This window comes from Chanodichthys erythropterus, chromosome 3 (genome assembly GCF_024489055.1).
Source record: "Chanodichthys erythropterus isolate Z2021 chromosome 3, ASM2448905v1, whole genome shotgun sequence".
Lineage (NCBI taxonomy): Eukaryota > Metazoa > Chordata > Actinopteri > Cypriniformes > Xenocyprididae > Chanodichthys > Chanodichthys erythropterus.
Window position 1 is genome coordinate 51,143,989 of NC_090223.1, and position 21,825 is coordinate 51,165,813.

At 39.1% G+C, this 21,825-nt stretch overlaps 1 protein-coding gene across 7 annotated transcripts in view; it reads left to right on the forward strand.

Annotated features, from left to right (window-relative positions):
• Positions 1-21,825, forward strand: part of LOC137017929 (caskin-2) — a 76,902-nt gene that overhangs the window by 7,017 nt on the left and 48,060 nt on the right. The gene's annotated exons all lie outside the window — the stretch shown is intronic.

The following is a 21,825-nucleotide window of genomic DNA, read 5'->3' on the forward strand; positions in this document are numbered from 1 at the left end:
CTTTTTACAGAATTGTTGCAGAATTCATGTTGACATACTCATGACAAATAGAGTCATTGGGAAACACATTTGCACATACACATAGCCCATTACTTACTTTTCATTTCACAGGTTTATTTCAGGAGGTTAAAGTTCAGGATTCACTTGTCTGCTTAGCATAGATCAATGGCGACTGTTGTTTTGGTTAAGTGTATTTCTATGCACTTTCTAATGATCTAACATGAATGACCTGACTGCTTGGAGAGCCCGATTCATGCCTGTTTTCCCAGTCCCGCCAGTTAGTCTTTGTTTGAGGTTTATTTTATCTCCTGGTTGGTGTTCTGTAAGAGCAGTGTGATTGGCCTTTGGAACATCTTGCCAAATGGGTCCTGATAACATCAACAGACTCTACTCTGTGTTTGCGTTCTACTTTTATCTCTTTATGGCAGCACATTAAGAGCCTGTATGCACTCGACTCCAGCATGAAGAGCTCATGCTCTCTGTGATGTGGTCCAGTCAGGGAAAGAGAGATGCTCCCACAGTAAGACCTCACAAACAGTTGTAAAAGCAATATGGCGCTAAAGTCTGTTTTTACTATGGTAAAGAAGTGTTGTTGCTGTGCAAATCAGTCGTTACATTTTAAATTGAAATTGTTGTTGGTTTTTTTTTTGGTAGAAACCATGATGCATTTTTTTGGGATTCATTAATGAATAAAGAATCCTTCAAAAGAACTATTTATTTGTAGTAGAAATATTTTGTAAGATTATAAATGTCTTTACTTTTGTTCAAGTTAATGTAGGGATGCACTTAAATTTTGACTACTGAAAACTTTAGGCTGAAACAGCTATTTTAGGTTTTGGGCTGAAATGGTTTTGAAGGGCCAAAATCAGTGACCGAAACAGACATTTAATTAGCACTGCTCCGATGGCAAGTTTTGACTGTGTTCAGCATCTATTTCCTGCACAAAACGTGGCTAAGTTACACAAGTTAAACATGTCAGCTGTGTGGACACTAGCTCTGGATTTATTATATTAATTTCTAAATTTTAATTGGTAATGATATGGTTTCTTAAAACTAAATTATTTTAATCTGTGCTGTTTTCTGTTGAAACAAAACTTCACAAAACATTTGTAGTGCGCCTGCCATCCAAAAATCGCAAAAAACATTGTGCGCGTGTGCTGACTTTTAATATGACTTTAAAATTCAGTTGATTTTATTACAAAATTCAAAGAATAATTGCTTTTGGCGCTCTTAAATACAACATGACAGATCGTTGTAGTGCCTCAAGTGGCAGTGCAGATCAAGTGCATATGAACAAGATCATCTATTCCTCTTTACTACTAGTTACAGCACAAAATAAACAAGAATGAACATAAGAAGGAATGCTGAAAGATACATTACAACACTCTAGAGAAGAGCATTTATATGCACTGTATTACAGATTCTATATATATTTACTGAACTTGTTATTGATATTTTCATATTTAATGTATGTTTAAATAAATCTGTCATGAAAACTAGTTATTACGTTTTATTGTCTTTTAAATGTTTATATTTCACCAACAAACTGGAGTAGATACAATTCTATTATTAAGAAGTTGATATAAAATGGGTTATGTGCAATTTAAAGGTGCAATATGTAAGAATTTTGCAGTAAAATATCCAAAAACCATTAGGCCAGTGTTATATATTTTGTTCACTTGAGTACTTATAATATCCCAAAATATCCCATAACATCGCTTTCAACACTCTCAAATGTATCTAATATGATAAACAGAGCTGCGTTACCTCATACTCATGACCGGAAAAGCGATTGTGTCATAATAAAAGTTCTGCTCGTGAGGCGTGTGTTGCGCAATCGCTCCAGCGGCCTCGTTAAGCTCCCACAACACTCTGCTCTGCTCTGCTTCATACTTCAGTAACATTAATAATCGCATCCATGAACATGATTTGTTTCCGAGTCCTCTTCCCCCGACCGTTGAGATGAAAACCACATGTCCCAAGATTCCGCGCTCAAACTTGGCGTCATCAAGCTACGCCTTCGTTTTGAATAGACCTCTAGCGACCTCTAGTGGACAGAAAATATTACATAGTACATCTTTAATGTAAATGTACACAACTCATTTTAGCTATTTGGGTTTTGATTATTAAATAAGTTGAATTAATTCATTATTAATTTATTATTTATTTTCGGTTTCGTTTTTTCTGCCAAGTGCATCCTGAATTTTTGGTTTCAGCTCAGAGTTTTCATTTCGGTGCATCCCTAATTTAATGTATCCTTGCTGAATAAAAGTATTAATTTCTTAATAAAATAAAAATAAAAATAAAAAAACGTCCTAAACCTAAACTTATGAACAGTACTGCACATACACATCATCAATTATTGAGGCCCTTTCACACATGACACAACAACAGCACCACTGTGCTATTAAACCCATTTATTTCAATGGCTTGCGCCACGTGAGGACGCTTAGCTTCTGCGTCAACCAAAGCGCTCTGTGATGATTACCCATGTGGCCAATAGAAAGGGCATCAAATGACTAGACATATAGAACTCCCGATAAAATTTTTGAAAACTCCGCCTACTTTGCTCTGGTCAGCGTAGCGAAATCGCATTGTATCTGAAGGGCGGCCAGCACAGTGCATTCCGCGTCCTGTTTGAAAAGGCCATTACGCTGAAAGGAAAATACTTCACACCTGGGGCGACCTTAGCCCTAAATATACCTTTGTACCTTGCAGGTGACCTTTTTACATGTTTGCGAAGGTGCTTGTAATTATCCATTAGAACACAGAGAACTTTGTCTTTTGAAGACTCTTGTTGAGCAGGTGCCTGTATTTATCGCAAGTTGGCTGGATGTATGTTTGCCTGTGCCTCATGGGAAAGAGTAGGTCTAAGAGTAGATGTTTTTTTTGTTTTCTCTACACATCCTAACCTTGCCACCTGAACACCTGGTCATATACCTTTACAATTGACTGGTGGGTTTTTGTTTGGACTTAAGCTCCAGGATTTGATTTCCAAGGCCAGTGAGGGGTCAGTATGATAACCCAGCACCACCTCAGCTATTCTTTACCCAAGTGTGTGTAAACATGCACAGATAACGCAGCCACTTCAAGGCAGGACAGGGTGGCGAGTTGATCTCGTGTATAACCTCCTCTTTTGTCTTTTCAGACCAGAATCAACGCCTGAGCCATTGTGTGAATGGCGCACAGGCTGAGTAATTGCTCCATAATGTCATCTTTAGTGCGCTAAAGGCCATAAATGCTTTCATACAGTCATTAACACGCGGCGGGCTTTTGTGGCCCTCATCCTTCAGGCTGGAGAAGACTCGGCCAGCTGACTAGCCTACCCAGCATGCCTCCGCCCCTTCGTTCCCGCCGCTTTGTCTCAGTCCCTCAGGGGCTGCGCCGCAGCCTGTCAGATTACCCACGACCCTTTGTTCAAACTCATAGCTTTACTAATTCATCACCTTGTGCTTCGTACACGTGCTCACCCAGACTGTGCAACGCAACAAACAACAGCATCTATTGCATCCATTGATGATGAACGCATCCGTTGCTCCCCTTGACATCTGCCAGCGCAGGTTTGCTTTCACCCCAGACTCTCATAAATCATGATGAAGACCCAGATGGTGGCCAAACAGATTATAGGGTTATTATATGTGCAAGAGAGACCCTTCTTATCATGTCCTGTTCTTATCATGACCTATTTTAGATCTCCATGTTTATATGTAGTTAAAGTTCTCACAGAGCATGCCTACTTCTGACTTTGGATTTTGCTGGATGGATTTTTTTCTTCTTGAGCTTTTTTCTCTCCATCAACTCCATAAAAGATGGAAGTCTGACTGAGGTTTAGGTGGAATTGTGAGGTAATTTTTTTTGTGTGTTTAATAATGTTTTGTGTTAAATCCATGGCGTAATCCTCTGTTATTCCAGATTTATTCCAGACATTCGATCCTCTAAGACTTAAGTCCTGTTGTTTTTAGTGTTGGGATGTTTGTAGGCATACATGTTATTCAAAGGAATTGGATACAACATGATAAAGTGACAAGTTATCTCTTCCATGTAAATCTGAGTTTTTGTCCCAGCCTGCCACGACAGGCACATTTTGTCCTTTAGTTTCTGCTTTTGCTGCTTCAACTGAGTGTCCCCACCAGAGTGAAATTTCATCTACATGAAGCATTTCCTCTGTTTGTGCAGAAAACTGTGTCATAGTATTGGGTCAGTAAGATTTCTTTGTTTGAAAGAAATTAAAACGTTTGTCATTAATTACTCACCCTCATGTCGTTATATACCTGTAAGGCTTTTGTTCACCTTCGGAACACAAATTAAGATATTTTTGATGAAAGCTTTCTTTCCCTCCATTGTCTGTAACGCAACTGACACCGTGTCCTAACCAGATGCGACGCACGATAAAAGGTATCTTTTCCATGTTAACCAGCCGCGATGACGACATGCGACGATTCTATTTTAGAAACGGTTTCTATTGTTCTGCAACGTCGCGGCTGGAACAACAACACAGAGAATGGCAATGATAATCTAAGGTACTGTTTATGTGCTTTATAATGTTAAAAGCATCTAATATGAATTTGAATATCATTTTTGTGTGTCTTTTATAGCCGTACGATAGCAACGATGGAGAATTTACCTCAGTTCTCTAAAATAAATAAAATGAAACAAGAACGTTCAAACTGTCAACTCATTGTGAACAGACAAGAGTGTGAACTGACAAAGATTGTTTCAGTAACTCAGTATATATTTTTAATAATGTTAATGTAATATTCATGAATTTTCATTCCCGCCCACATGCTCTTCTGATTGGCTGTGATTTTTGATTGAATTTATCGCGTCTCATAGTCACGTCACATCAGGTGTGGACAGACAAATTGTTTGTTGCTGGACTCTTATCGAATGACATCTTATCTTATCGCATGCTGGAATCTTAACGCTTCTGGTTAGGACATGGTGTGACACTATTAAGCCCCAGAAAGGTAGTAAAGACATCATTAAAGTAATCCAGTGGTTTAACCTCAATTTTATGAAGAGATGTGAGTGCTTTGTTTTTGCAAATAAACATAATTTCCAAATTATTCAACTCAAATTCACATAATTTCCACTCTCACAGCAACACAACATGCATGTGTCATGGAGTCATTAAAACCCATGGAGTCACATGGAGTACTTTAATGATGTCTTTACTACCTTTCTGGGGCTTGAAAGTGGTAGTTGCGTAGACTGTCAATAGAGGGACAGAAAGCTCTCAGATTTCAGTAAAAAGATCTTCATATGTGTTCTGAAGATGAACGAAAGTCTTAGGGGAGTGGAACAACATGAGGGTGAGTAATTAATGACAGAATTTTCATTTTTGCGTGACTCTTTAATACGTTTATTCAGCAAGGATCACATGAAAAATATCAAAATGTGACAGTAAATACATTTATAATGTTACAAAATCATGCATGATGGTAAACGGCAATTTTGTAAATGCATAAACAACATCAGACGTGTCATTTACAGTCTTTAAGGTGCCCTAGAATTGAAAATTGAATTTACCTCGGCATAGTTAAATAATTAGAGTTCTGTACATGGAAATGACATGAGCCTCAAACACCATTGTTTCCTCCTTCTTATGTAAAGTAGATCTTTGCAAAAGCCCTCTGAGGAACAGGCGAATCTCAACATAACACCGACTGTGACAGTCGGGATCATTAATATGTACGCCCCCAATATTTGCATATCCCAGCTCATGTTCAAGGCATTACACAAGGGCAGCCAGTATTAACGTCTTGATCTGTGCACAGCTGAATCATCAGACTAGGTAAGCAAGCAAGAACAATAGCAAAAAATGGCAGATGGAGCGATAATAACTGACATGATCCATAGTATCATGATATTTTTAGTATTTGTAAATTGTCTTTCTAAATGTTTCGTTAGCATGTTGCTAATGTACTGTTAAATGTGGTTAAAGTTACCATCGTTTTTTACTGTATTCACGGCGACCAGAGCCATGTCGTTATTTTCATTTTTAAACACTTGCAGTCTGTATAATTCATAAACAACTTCATTCTTTATAAATCTCTCCAACAGTGTGTAACGTTAGCTTTAGCTCCGTTAGCCCCAGCCTAGCTACTATGAAACTCATTCAGAATCAAATAAACATCCAAATAAATACTATACTTACATGATCCGATATGCTGCATGACAAACTCTTTGTAAAGATCCATTTTGAGGGTTATATTAGCTGTGTGAACTTTGTTTATGCAATGTATTATAGAGTTGCGAGCTTGGGGGCGGGGAGCGCGAGCATTTAAAGGGGACACGCGCTGAAACGCTGCATTTATAATTATGCCCCAAAATAGGCAGTTAAAAAATTGAATAATAAAAAATCTATGGGATATTTTGAGCTGAAACTTCACAGATACATTCAGGGGACACCTTAGACTTATATTACATCTTTTGAAAAAGGGTTCTAGGGCACCTTTAATAGTTTGAGTATTAGGTTTCTAAATGTTTCTTGAACTTCTATTATTTCTTGCTCTCGGCAGCCAGTAATTCACCACACAAAGCACATTGTGATCGACACAAAGCATGTTTATCCTGGTTAGAGAGAATGTACTTAGATGAAATACCATTTAATTCACTGCATTATCCAAAAATAGGCATTACCTCATGGTTACTTAAAATATAAACCCATTTTCTTTTTAAGTTCCTCATAGTTTTTTTATTACAGAATACGATTTTGTTAATACCACCCACCACTAACCTCCAGCACCTTGGATCCAAAGTGCAGAAGATCCCCATCAGTGTTTTCTCTTGTTTTTAATACTGAGTTCAATGAATGTGGGTTTGATCATTTCCACCAGATGGGGCACACGTTTGTATGGACCTCAAAGAGTCGGTGGTGGTTTCTCAGTTTGTAATGACGGTGCTCTACATCGAAATCACAGATGATTTCATTTGATCCCCTGAAAGAGCCACTGTAGTGGTTTTTCATTCATTAGTTAGTGGTTTAACTGCATGTCAATGATGCTTCTTAATATCAAGCAACCCCCACCACAACTAATGGCAGCAGGGGAAACTAATGAGATTTTCTCATTTTGGTGGTGGGGGGGGGGGGGGGGGCATATTGAAGGGGACGTGTTAAAAACCTTTTTGACAGACTGTGAAATTTTGTCTCTGTATGGTAGTTGTCTGTCGAGTCTGACACTTGCCTGCTAAATGTTTGATTGGCTCGCTAAAGAGAAACGTCCTGAGAGCATGTCAGGGGCTGTTCAGAAGATGAGAAATATCCCTATTTAAGGCTATAATACGTCTGTTATCACCTGAATTACCTGAATTATATATGATAATTTCAACCAAAGAGCCATATATATATGTATGTATGTATGTATGTAAATCTTTTATAACATTATAAATTACTTTACTGTCACTTTTGATCAATTTAATGTGTCCTTGCTAGTTAAAAGTATTAATTTCCTTAAAAAAACTTAGTGACCCCATACTTTTGAACTGTAATGTGTATCTTAAATATTTGATATATAGGCCACACAGATTTATTGACAATACTTTTTAGGTTTTCTGAGAATTTCAGAAAAAAATGAGTGACCCAAATGTGTCAGTTAGTGGCCTAAAACAAGATTGTATTACATTCTGAAAGCAGTAAATCAGCATTCAAGCTGAACAGTTGAGTGGTTGAAATCGTCCTGTTTGTGTATTTGACCCATGCACTGTTTATTTTCTGTTGCGGTCTTATCTCCTTATCCTGCATTTGTTGTGTCCATCAGACGCACAGATGCAGTCTTTGGTGTGTCACGGAAAAGCTTTGAGATTACAGCAATTATTTTCTGTCCATGAATGCGTATTCAAACGTTATCTTCCTGACACAGATGACTTATGCTGAAAAAAGTACTACAGGCCAGAATTGTCAGTACTGCCTGAGGCCAGAATAATGCAGAATAAACCAGAGAACGCCATGTCCTTAAATGAAGTTTAGCTTATGCACAACCAGCCTGCAGTATGCCGGTTTTTTGGGCTAGTAACTATAAGTGCACACAGCTCTCAGTAAGACCCCAGCAGAGCTTCATAACACTGCAGACAATTAATGCTTAAGCCCGGTCACATACTACCAGGGCTGTGCGTGACTACGCCACGTTTCTTTTCCACACAGGAATGCGGGAGCAGAATCTGGTAGTACATGTGGAAAATAGGTCAATATTACCTCAGAACACTGTATGCAGTGACTTATGAGCCACAGCTGCCTTGAGCTGGAGCTTAATAGTGTTTTTTTTTCTGGCGTTCTTCCTTCTCCGAGTGTGCCAACCATTGTCCAGGCTGCGACATAACACTCCGAACTTTGAATGAGGGGGAAAAATGCGCAAGAATAGGAGAGATGATGTCAGCTAGAGGGAATGTACGCCCCACAGCGCTCTCTGTGTCCTCTAATGGAGTTTGAATGAATGCGTTCAACAGGTACAGCAAGACATTCTGTGCTGAGGCAGTCATGGACGAGGGCAGTGAACTTCACAACACAACACTAGTGTACTGCACTGAGCAAGGTGATATTTTTGTCCATAACGATAATCAGACGATATTTTGCTATGTGGGTTTTTGTGCTTGTACTTTGGCTGGGTTAGGCCTGTCATGGACAGCTGTTGACATTCTTCATATTCTGTGATTTGGTTAGAAGTTTATTTAGATATTTGTCACCTTAAATGGTTTTCCAGAGACATTTTTTTATTTTTATAAATGTATATTTTTTCTACCATTAAAGGGGACATATTATGCCCCCATTTACAAGATGTGAAATAAGTCTCTGATGTTCCCAGATTGTGTATGTGACGTTCAAAATGCCCCACAGATAATTGTTTATAGCATGTTAAAATTGCTTTTTGGGGTTGAGCAAAAACACGTTGTTTCAGTGTGTGCCCTTTAAATGCAAATGAGCTGCTACGCTCGGCCTAAGTGGGCAGAGCTTCAAGAGCTGATTCTCCGGTGTCAGGAGTCAGTCAGGACACACTATAATGTCAGAAACTGTAAATATATGCTGCATGGAGATAGAACAGGTATAGTTTAGTTTAATTACGGTTATAACTTATATTGTCTTCTTGTTTTTATCCACTATATTAGTACAAGCCATTTTACAGATATTTATAACGTTTATTGTACTTCACACAAAATATGAAGCGTCTGATTTCACTCTATCACTGTAAGAGCTTAATAAAACACTGTGCATGTGTGCATTAACATATTATCCATAAACTCTCTCTCTCTCCCTTGCATTATCATCAACATACACAGCAAAGTACACAGAAACACTCGTTACAACTAACAGTAAACAAATATATAAAGACCTTTTGCCTTTTCGGGTGGTGCTTAATAAACCGGTAAACTTTATATCCATAAATTAACTCCAATGAACTGTAATAAAGTGCTCTCACCTTCATTATTGCCGTATTCAGTATCACTCTGGAGACTGTAAGCTGGATCAGTTTACTGATCTATCCTTGAGTAACAACTTTTTAGCACAACCTATGTTTTGTATTGTCCCTTTGTATTGACATTGATTCACAAAGCAGTCCAGTGTGAAATGATTCGGGCAGACATAAACGAATTTCGGTAGAGTTGAGGGAGCATTTTCTTCAAAAACAAAATGAATCCACCTCGTCTTCAGTGGCTCAGATTTAGGGAGTAAATGGAGAGAGCTATATGGATTAATCCATCCAGCTACAGAACACCTAAAATGCTTGAGAGACATACTCGTCAGTGCAGCAATGGTGGACTGTGTACAACTCGCTGTGAACTCGTTCAGGGGTGCGTTTCCCAAAAGCATCGTTAGACAAATAACATCGCAATCTCCGTCGCTACTTACATAGTTCAACGATTTGGTGTTTCCCGAAACCATAGTTCAAATGAACATTCGCAAACTGCATTGCAAACTTGTGTGGTTGGAGCGACCGCTCTCGAGCTGTGGTTAGAAGCATAGTTTCCTGTTTTTATGACATGTGGACTTAATAAATCATTATCTTGAGCAAAATAAGCAAGCTGACAAGTACAATGTATATCATATCTTTTTTATATATATATATATATATATATATATATATCTCCAAATGTCATTTATATATAGTTTATCAAGAGATTTAAAGCACAGTTTTTGAAGAGTGCGCATGTGCGTACGTGCTTTAGTACATCAGAACAAGCATTTGATTTAATCTGTAAATAAAGCAAAATAACTGAGGAAAATGAGAATTAGTCCTCTAATGCCATGTCCTTAATTTATAGCAGAAATTATAGCATTAATTCGATCTCAAACGGATTCATTTAAAGAAGTTATTACTCACCACCTGCGTGACGTCATTCACCAACGTGGTTGAACGACAGTTTTGCAACAATATTGTTTCGGGAAACAGTCGTGACTAGCTAATTGATTCGTTCAACAATGCATCGTACTGTGGTAGTTCAGCAGCAAGTTACACCATTGTTTGGGAAACGCACCCCAGGGCGGCAGTATATATCAATATTCGTGGGCGGGGCCTTTGGCTAAAGTGACGTCACATTGCCAGGGATCTGGAAACGGCTTGTTCTGAGACACTGCTTATGATTTATGGGGATTAAAAAAAAAGGAGTGGTTGGATTTTTATCATTTTAGGGTGGTTGTGTACACACACTGCCAACACACATTTATGTCCAAACACCAGGCAAAAGTGAATTTTGCATAATAGGTCCCCTCTAAGATGTATGCATCTTTTTGATTTACTCTGCTCTGATTGGTCAGATGGCCCAGTCTGTTGTGATTTGTCTACAGCTTAAAGTGCATCTCAGAAACTAAACTCCCATTACCATTTCTGAATTTTGGAATTTCTGATTTTTGGACTTACCATTTCTGAATTTTGGCTCCTCAATCCTCAGCTATTGTACACAATGTAAAGACAGAAATTATGTTGTCGATTTTACCATATCAATTTGAGTGTGAGTTTGATGATGAAACGTTGGAATAACTAGTTATTGTGAAAATGTGTGCACAGCCCTTTGAACAAGATCTGTATGTTTGGTCTGCTTTCCTGGAAGAGAAAGTCTGTACATTTTAACTTTATCTATGCTAAAAGTTTGTTTTTTGAAAATGTACACTAGCTAATAGATGACCTCAAAGCTAATAGATGTGGGCTAAAAGCCACAAAATACCAATTTAGTTTTTATGGGCTCTTTAATGTGTCTTAGTGGGATAAATAAAAACGCTCCAGCTCTTTTCATATGGAGATGAACGGACGTGAGCCAAATCACAGATACAACAGCAGAAGCGCTCTAGGCAGCACTGGTGCTGTTAATCTGTCACCTTATCTCCTGTAACGCCTGTGTATCTCAGACGGATACGGTCAATCACATGCCAGCAGAACGTGATCTCTGTGGAATAGAGTGGGAGTGGATTCTGGGTAAACGGATGAAAGTTTGGCATAGGAGGAAAAAAGCCATTCTGAACAAAGCATGGGGTGTGAATTTCCTTTTCATCCTGAGAACAAAATAGCATGTTTCTATGTGTGTGTGTGTGTGTGTGTGTGTGTGTGGTGTTGAATAACATTTTTAGCTGCTGTATGCATTCTAATGAAAAAGACTTGTTTTGCCCACAAAATTAGTACTAATATATATATATATATATATATATATATATATATATATATATATATATATATATATATGTTTTAAAAAAGTGAATCTTGTGAAAACATGTCCAGGTCACTTTTCACCCCAAAATCAAAAGAAAGAAGAAAAAACTCTTCTTGTTCCTTTAATGCTTCCAAACTCTGATTTGCTGATTTGAATGGATGTTATGAGCTATCATTATTACACCCTTGATGAAGACACTTAACCTCAAGTTGCTAAACCAGCATTAAGTAAACTGTTAGTCAAGTTGGATAAAAGTCTTAGCTAAATGACTACTGGCAGAGCATGCTTAGTAAACCACATCATCATCATCACCATCACATACCACATATTCAGCAGTTTTGATGGGTCTCTTCCTCCATCATCATGCTCATCATCAGTGTTATCACCTGTGCTAAGTGACACTTTGAATGTTCTGCTGAGTCAACAAACCATGAATGCTGATTGAGAGAAGTCACACAGAAACAGGCCTGCCTTGGTGTTACAGCTGTCAACACGAGCTGTGACTCTCTTCTATTTGCCTTGTCCACACACACCCACATTCAGAGCACTGATCATGTGCGTGCTACACAGCCTCTGATATGATCGTGCTTTGCATTCTACCTTATTACCCCTAAAATATGGTTTCAAAACCTGGAGCGGTGGCTGTAAGTGAAGAATGGTAAAAATGGTAAGCTGTATAATTTGGGCCAACATTTGAGGAATTGCATTGGACTACTCTTTCAGAAACACAATTCTTGACCACACACAGTGGAGAAAACCATTTGTAGATCCATCTAATTGAAGATACAGTGGCATGAAAAAGTATGTGAACCCCTTGCAGAATCTGTGAAAATGAGAATTATTTTAATAAAATAAGAGGGATAATAAAAAATGCATGTTGTTTTTTGTTTAGTACTGTCCTGAGTAAGATATTTTACATAAAAGATGTTTGCATTTAGTTCACAAGACAAAACAATAGCTGAATTTATTAAAATAACCCCATTCATAAGTAGTGAACCATTGATTCTCAATACTGTGTGTGGTTACCTGATGATCCACGACTGTTTTTATGCTTTGTGATGGTTGTTCATGAGTCTCTTGTTTGTCCTGAGCAGTTAAACTGAGCTCTGTTCTTCAGAAAAATCCTCCAGCTCCTGCAGATTCATCAGTTTTCAAGCATTTTTGCATATTTGAACCCTTTCCAGCAGTGACTGTATGATTTTGAGATCTGTGTTTTCATACTGAGGACAACTGAGGGACTCAAACTCAACTATTAAGAAAGGTTCAAACATTCACTGATGCTCCAGAAGGAAACATGATGCATTAAGAGTCGGGGTGAAAACTTTTGAACAGGATGAAGATGTCACAATTTTCTTATTTTGTTTAAATATCATTGTTTTTCATTTAGTTCTGCCCGTTGGAAGCAACAGAAGATACTTGCATGTTTCCCAGCAGAAAAATTAAGTACAAATACCTTGATATTTGAATTCTCTTAATGCATCGTGTTTCCTTCTGGAGCATCAGTGAATGTTTGAACCTTTTTTAATAGTTGAGTTTGAGTCCCTCAGTTGTCCTCAGTATGAAAACACAGATCTCAAAATCCTACAGCCACTGCTGGAAAGGGTTCAAATATGCAAAAATGCTTGAAAACTGATGAATCTGCAGGAGCTGGAGGATTTTTCTGAAGAACAGAGCTCAGTTTAACTGCTCAGGACTAACAAGAGACTCATGAACAACCATCACAAAGCATAAAAACAGTCGTGGATCATCAGGTAACCACACACATATTGAGAATCAATGGTTCACATACTTTTGAATAGGGTTATTTTAATAAATTCAGCTATTGTTTTGTCTTGTGAACTAAATGCAAACATCTTTTATGTAAAATATCTTACTCAGGACAGTACTAAACAAAAAATAACATGCATTTTTTATTATCCCTCTTATTTTATTAAAATAATTCTCATTTTCACAGATTCTGCAAGGGGTTCACATACTTTTTCATGCCACTGTACTTTATTTCAAGCTTGTTTCCACCATGGAATAAAAAAGGTAATAGTGACTTTTTATCTCACATCTCGCAATTCTTACTATTTTCTCAGAATTGCTTAATATAAAGACACAATTGCAATTTATAAAGTCAGAATTGCGTGATATAAAGTCGCAATTGCATTGTATACAGTAAGAATTTTGATATATAAACTTTCAATGCTGAGAAATAAAGTCAATCTTTTTTTCTTCTCAATTGGACTTTATAACTCATGTAGCCCCTCCAGTTCGCACCTGCCAAGCGGGACGCGAACTCGGGCCCGTCCACATGGGAGTCAGACTCTCTAACAAGGAGGCTAAAGGCTGCAACCCCTAGCGTGTGTCGCCAGAGCATCTCTTGAGATCAGGGGAGTGAGGTTTACACGCAAAGCACTTACCAGCCTACGTCCAGTACACTCACCCCCCCTAAACCTCACTTCCTATTTGGGTCACGGCACCAATGTAGCCCCTCCAGTTTGCACCTGCCCGCTCCAAGCAGGACGCAAACCTGGGCCCGTCCACATGGGAGTCGAAATTCTGACTTTGTAACTAGCAATTGCGAGTTGATATCTTCCAATTCTAACTCACAATTTTAACTTTATATTATGCATTTCTGAAAAAAAGAGAACTGTGAGAGGTAAACTCACTATTGTGAAAAAAAAGAGTCAGAACTGTGAGATAAAAAGTCGCAATTATATTTAAAAAACATTATTTCATGGCGGAAACAAGCCTCCATAGAAACTGATCCTAGATCAGTTTTCTATTAAAAAAATGCAAAAAATGTTGCAGATTCAAGATCAGTTACTTAATTTCGAGTACTTCGTGAATACGAGTGCTATTTTCAGGTTATTCTCACATGATGCAACTAATGCAATTGTCCAGATCCTCTGGTTGTAGCGGGAAAACCCATGGCTGAAACAGATGTTTCCCTCTTGTTGAATAATCTCCACCTCTTCTGTTGTTGCTTTTGGGTCATAATAGGAAGCAGCAGGAGGAAATTACTACTTGTTTTAATCCTAGTTGAAATGCATTCCCCTTGTGGGCACTGGCATAACCTTGCACCTGTGATCTGGATGGTGGTTTTGTGCCATTACAAATATTAATGAAAAGCAAAGCTTTTCAGCCCTTCTAAAATACTTTATTCAAAGTGTTGGTTCAGAAAAGCAGCCGTAACGCTTTCACGTAATTTAGAATGACAGCATCTTATTTTTCTCTGTCTTGACAGGCTGCACTTTACATTTATGGTTTGTTTTATTACTACCTTCATAACCTGTTTGCACTTCACTCATCAAATTGTAGTTTTGGAGCTCTTGCACACATATAATTATAGTGTCCTCTTGTCATGAAGCAGTTTAGAATTTTATTTTATTTTTTTTCTCTTTTGGAACTCAGTGCTATTTTTTCATCAGATCTTATGCGTCTACTCTTCTGAGATGTGCAGAAACACCTCATCAGTAGCCCCAGATGGAATCTGTGGACTTTTTTCCAGATTTTCCATTCTGATTTTGGGGGAAAATCTGCTTAATGGATTTAACCACAGTGCACTGTGTTAAATGAAGTGACAGCAAATTACAGTGACAAAGCACCCTGAAGTCATTAATTTTTTAATGAGATTGACAATTTATGGAAATTATGCACCATTACGATACCTGGATAGCATATTTTCACAGGAGATCAATCCAAATTCAATACCATATGTTGTCTGATTCTATCGAGGTCCAAAAATGACAGAAAAACATCATAAAAGTAGTTAATACAACTTGTGTGCTTTAAGCTTGTTTGAGGAACAAACCGAAATTAATCCTTGCAGTTCAGCTCTCTCCCTTAAGGCTCTTAACTGGTGTCACGTTGAGTTGCGAGGGCTACACAATTAATCTAAAGAACTTAATTGTATTGATATAAAGGGTTAGTTCACCAGAAAAAATATAATTCATTCATAAATGAATAAATGAAACCCACAAGACTTCAGAACACAAATGAAGATATTATTAATGAAATTTTGATTTATGTCCCTCCAAGTCCATTCTACAAAAATGTTCAAACTTCTTAAAGACATCGTAAAAGTAATCCATTTGAATTGAGCAGTTTAATCCCAGTCTTCTTAAGTATGTAATGAACAGATTTAGTCAAGCTTTTATTTAGATATACACATTGATCAAATATAGAGCTTGCTTGATGTTTAAGAACCAATGTGGTTAATTCTTGCATGTCACACAGGCACTTTGAGCTTCTGCAAGAACCAGTGAGCTCTTTGTTGTTGACCATAATCAATATAGTTGGGTTTGGAATGACGGTGAGTAATTGATGACAGAATTTTCATTTTTGGATGAACTATCCCCTTAATTTAATAAATATATAGTCTGCATATGTTGCATGCTGTTTTGTCTTCTAGGAAAGTGGTTTTCAATCCTGGTGCTAGGGACCCACGGCTCTGCACATTTTGGTTGCTTTTAAAACAGAAGGCTGCATCCTAGTAAGGCTGCATATCTCCCAAATCATCAAGCAAAGTCTTCCCGAAATCGGTTTTGTGAGGTACCTCCGTGCACAAACGCTGCCTACAAAGTCATTGCCTGATAGGGCAGCAAGGCATCAAGTTCAGACATAGCCTAGGATGCAGCCTTCTGTTTGAGAAGCACCCATTATATGTCTCCTTATTTAACACACCTGATTTAGATCATCAGGTCATTTGGAGAGAACTCCATGAACTGCACTGAATGTGTCAGATAAAAGAGACCTACTAAATGGCCGCAGGACCAGGACTGAAAACCACAGCTCTACTACACATACTTAAAGAAGGAATATGTGAACAATATGTGAAGTGGCAGGGAATGCGTAGAACTTTGTGAATGACAGGCATTCCAATTCTTCGAAAATCGGCTTTCAGCATGTACATATTCCCAGAGGACCTGCCCATCAGTGAATTTACAGTTGTTTAACAGAGGATATAAAGTGTTTTGCCCTCTCGCAAGTCCTCTCTGCTCTCCCCAGCGGCCGGCCCCGCAGCTGCCGGGCCCCATCATTTGGCACGGAGATGAAAGCGTGTCTCGCGCTCTGCTCTGTCCTCTGTGACACGGCCTGACCGCAGTGCAGTCACAGACGTGCCCATTAACTGCACCGCTAGCCCTGTGACAGCACGACTCCGCTGACACAACAGACACCCCAAGACTGAGACGGAGCTGAGAAATCTGTCAGGCGTGCAGTTTGCACACCCACTGACTTCTATTACTGATTTATTAGTATGAGATTGCTTCCTCCGTCTCTAGAGATCATTTTTTTATCTGACTTTAAAGGAAAACCAGGATCGGTTTCTTCAGGACATTAAAAACATGGAATGTGTTTGGTTTGGATATGCATAGCCTTCCAGAGGCCACAGATCCAGGCCTTGGCAGCAGCAGGCTGCCACAGTCTCTCTATAGAATGGCAGCGCTCTTTGAAACATTTTGTTGCCATTTCAAAAATGCAGCCTTGTGTTTAAAGTTGAAGGCGTGGCAAAAACCGAATGTGAATTCTATTACTTTCCTCAATACATTCAGGACTAGATCTCACGAGTGGCTTTTGGTGAAATTGGATGCTGCAGCTGTGCATTTGATCTAATAGACTGAAAAGTCTGAGCTTGAAAGCAAATTGAATCATCGCAAATTACTTTGGCATTTGCATTAAAGTGGTTTGGTACAATGTGAGAGACTTCATTGAGGAGACAACTTTGAGTATGCTGTAGGAACACAGCGTTTTTTCTCTTTTTCACTTTGAGAATGATCAAACGTTGAACTTTTACATTGTGATGAAAAAGGCCAACGGTCATTTGACTTGTTTGTTTTAGCATTGGTTTGCCAGCATGGAATGACTTTGAACACTCTCCCACAAAAGCAGTTGGAACTAATTGTTTCCTAAGCTTAAGATGGTGGTGTTAAAACTAATCTTGTGCTCAACCTTTGCCCTCTGAGATCAACTCCAACTTAAATTTACGGACCCTTTTAGGGGACGTCGCAGCCCTGTTCCGATCTTCTCTTCACCTGTGGAAGAAATTACCCTAATCCTTCAAAACTTACAATATGATAGCCAAGATGAAAGTTTTCGTTTTTCCTCAGTAATCTAGTGAATCGATTTAGTTTTTTACATTCAGAGCCTTGTTTTATTTCTTAACATTTAACCTTTTGAGACTCTTAGGGCCGATTGCACCAGCTGTGCGTAAGGTAATATTTTGGCTTAGCTGTGTAGTCATTATGTGACTACAAATTACTTACCTAAAAAATCTACTAGCTAAGTTCTACCTTCAGAAAAAACGGTGCAACTAAATTTAGAACAGAGTTTAGTTTGTTACAAACTAATAGTTGGTAGTAGCCCCTAGCATGAACTTCCTGTCCAGTTTAAATAAGAACTTTAGCCTTTTGACTTTTTTTTCAGAGGACTCTGTTTCGTGTGTTTAAAGACAGAGCTCTGTGGCGTGTTTGAGTTGGCTGTATGCGTGACCGCATGCTCCTCTGGGCCCATCTGCAACGATTATTTATTTACACGCTGTGATGCTTAACCCCGAGCAGGCAAGGGCATCCCAAACCTCAGCAGCAGGACAGGGCGAACTCTGTACATTGCCTGCCTCTCTTTAAACTTGACGCTAATCCATCCTCCTTACCTCCCTCAATCATACTCTGAGCTCTCTTGATTCTTCCCAGACGTCACTGTTGACATTCTCAAGGCTCCAGAGTCAAGAAAAATGAGCCCCTGCCTCCTAAAATTACTTTTTTTTGTAGTTGGCAAATTACAGAATAGCACTAAATAGATGGTGGTTTAGAAGTAGTGTCATCGAGGGGTGACATGAAAACACTATAGGCTTACATTAGTGCTGCAGAAAACATTGGAAGTAATTAACAAACAGCTCCTTACCATATGAAATATGTCAAAATAAAGTGACACAAAGTTTTCCTGACTGTCCCCATTGGTGACTAGATTTTAAATTATAGTCCCTTATATTTATTTTTTGTTGCATTTGCAACCATTTTAATTGCTAGTAGTTTGGTATGGGGTTTTCTTTCTTGCATGCAATGTTTAGGGCCTACAACACTGGAAAGACAGATATTACACAGATAAAGGCCAGCTTTATCTCTCAAGGATGACCTTACGTCTCTGTTATCAGGGCTTCATCAGGGGTCTTGAGAACAGGCTGACGTGAGTCTCTGAATTCCAGTGTGGAGAGGTTTAAGTGTGTAAAAGGTCTGCCATCCCTGCTAAATGACAATCACTGTGAGTTGGGCCAGTTGTTCACCTTTATCTCCGTTCACAGGCGTTGTTTCGCCCATAATGCTGCAGTAATCATCTCAGGGGAACTGCTGGGGATAGTGTGGAACAAATTACTGGGCTCAGTTTAACACATTTGCTTTTTCTCAAGCTTTGCGTTTAATTTTTTCCCCCATTTTTTTCTTAGCTGCATATGAAATGTGGAGAAATGTATGTAGTTTAGCTGACAGCCTGACACATCTCATAGTGCTTAGGACTGGCTGATAGTTATGTTTTTTTTTTCAATCAGAGGAATCTTCATTTTGAAGTAAAAGCCATTGTTGCCAAGTAGATTGTAGATGTTTCACATTTTAATACAGTAAAACCATGGTCCATGATCACACAAACGAAATGTTGAAACGATTCATTGAAATGGATGATGGACATATAGCTGATTTCCAGAATTGGATTAAACTTCCCAAGACTGTATTTTTGATGTTTAATCCAGAGAGAGGTCACAGTGGCCATTTTATGTCATGAGTTGTGAAAAAAGGAACTGCCATGGAATAAGTCCAAGCCCTAGATGTTAAGTGCCATGGCACATGTGTTATCCACTAGGAGCAAGAACAATAAAAGTGTTTTTTGAATGACCTCACCAGGAGATCTTCTCACCCACTGCATGGAGACCTGGAAGCATTTTACTGGGGAAGACTGAACGGACACAATAGCCTAAAGTGATCCTACTTTTAGGAACAATGGTCTAGGGAAGGAAGTGCAATAAGGGGCCTATCCCAAGTCCTTGAAAGCCTGGCTGCTTTCGATGGGGCCCATGTCAACAGACCCCCCCACCTAATCTTGCCAAGGGTCACACTTGCTTTTGCACCCTCTGTCCCCACTTTAACAATCCTTCCATCTGTGCGGAACCCCAACCCCCTGCCTCTGGTTTGGGATGGCACAAACCGGAAAAGTGGCTCACAAAGGGAAGTGTATTCTTCCATGAAGAAAACAACGTGTAAACAAAGAAGACCACCAAAGACATGGTAGGTGAACTGAAATGGGTTTGTCTTTGCCTGCTGGAGCAGAAGTGCACTGCGCCACCCTGTCTCTCATTGTGGACGATATCTATGTGCGCCTCACAAGAGCCAGAATGAAAGCAAAACAATGAAGATGGGTTGGAATTTGGTGTCATTACGTAATTTGAAACTGGTTAAGAGAAAGAGCTTGACGGTGAGAGGGATGATGCATTTGCCCTGATCAGGGTCTAAGATTTCTGTCTATAGATGTGGAAAAGAGCCCAGATGTTCAATGAAGTGCCGGAGGAAGTCTTGATGACAGGATATGGATGTTACCTTAAGCACTGTCTAGGACTAGTAGAGGAAGCCTAATTCCTGCTTCCTATGATCTCATGCTCCGGTGACATAATCAAGCGAGTGCTAAGAAAACAGCCAAAATGTGCATACTATATGGCCAATGTGGACACTCAAACAACACATTTATGTGCTTATTGAACATTTAATTTAATAGATGTTGGAACATGGCTTAAGAGAGCAATGTTCATTCACTTCCCCCACCTATGTTTCCTTCTGGTACTGAGACTCAAGTTCAATACAAGTCTGACTACTCTAACCATTAGGCCACAACTGCCCGTGTAGTGTACTTGGTTTTTGCAATTAGTTTTCTTGGTGAAGAATCTCCTCTCACCATTTTGTTAGCACTGCAGGGCTCTGAAACAACTTAGTTTTGTGAGCAAGACTCAGTTTCCCAGCGATGATATGGTGCAAAAATCCAGAGGGGTAGCTGTCGCCAGCCTCATTTACACAGCCGATAAGAGGACCAGGGGAAGTGTGTTTCTCCTTCTCCAAACATGTAATCTCCCAGCACTGCAGGCGCTCCATTGTCAGGTCAAGAAGACTGTAATGGAGCTGTGAACTTCCTGGAATCTGCCACCTCTGACTTTCTGTTGAAATTGTTCAGGCCTCAAACATTTGAAACGGCCACATATGCTATGCAGTCAGCCCCTTCCTTTTGACTGCTTTCTTTCTGTTTAATCAAGAAGTTTCTTAAGTAGCCATTACCGAAGAGGAAGGTTGTCAGTCATTAAGCCATTGTTCAGTGGTCATGACTGTTTTGGGTGGGTTGATGTGCAGGAAGGAGCTAATGTATGGAAATCAAACATCAAACATTCAGCTCAAGGATCAAAGCCGCACTTGACAACAGCTTGTAGGATACAGTAGCTGTGAGTGCAAGCATAGGGAAAGGTAAGAATCTCCAAAAGCTTCTCCAGAACTCCAGTTGATTTCCAGTTGATTTTTTTGAGTCAGTCCATCAACTGCACCTGCATGGTCTGGAATAAAATGCACAGTAATACCTTTACCAAATAGGACAGGTGTGTCCAGTTCTTTTCCTGCAAGTTCCTGCAGAACCTACCTGCCTGAAAGTTTCTACTGATCCTGAAGACCTTTATTAGCTGGTCCAGGTCTATTTAATTGATGCTGAAATGGTGCTCCAAGAGCAGGATTGACCACCCCTGAAATTGGCTCTTGATAGTTGCAAAAAACTATTATTGTTATGTTCTGTAGGGTATGCAAAACTGCCATGCATAGTTGCCAATTTTATCATCAATAGTGGTTTATGTCTTTGAATTTCAGTAGGAGCACATGTGTAGCAAAGTCCGACCACTTTTTCAAATGCACTCAAACTAACCAACTGAACCAAAATCAGACATAAAAAAGACCCTTGTTTTACCCTCTTATTTTTAACCGCTGTGCCACCAATGAAACTCGTCGTCAGTCACAAGGTTCTCATTCTTAGACCTGTCTGAGTGTGTACAGCAAAGCTCAATCAAGAATTTAAGTGTGCTATATAGGGACCATAGCAGTTTTGGTTTGAAGTGTGAGAGATTTTAATATGGCAGTGTTCCTGGTTCATTTCAGATGGAGCACAATCTATCTGTGTGACTCCAGCCAGAGT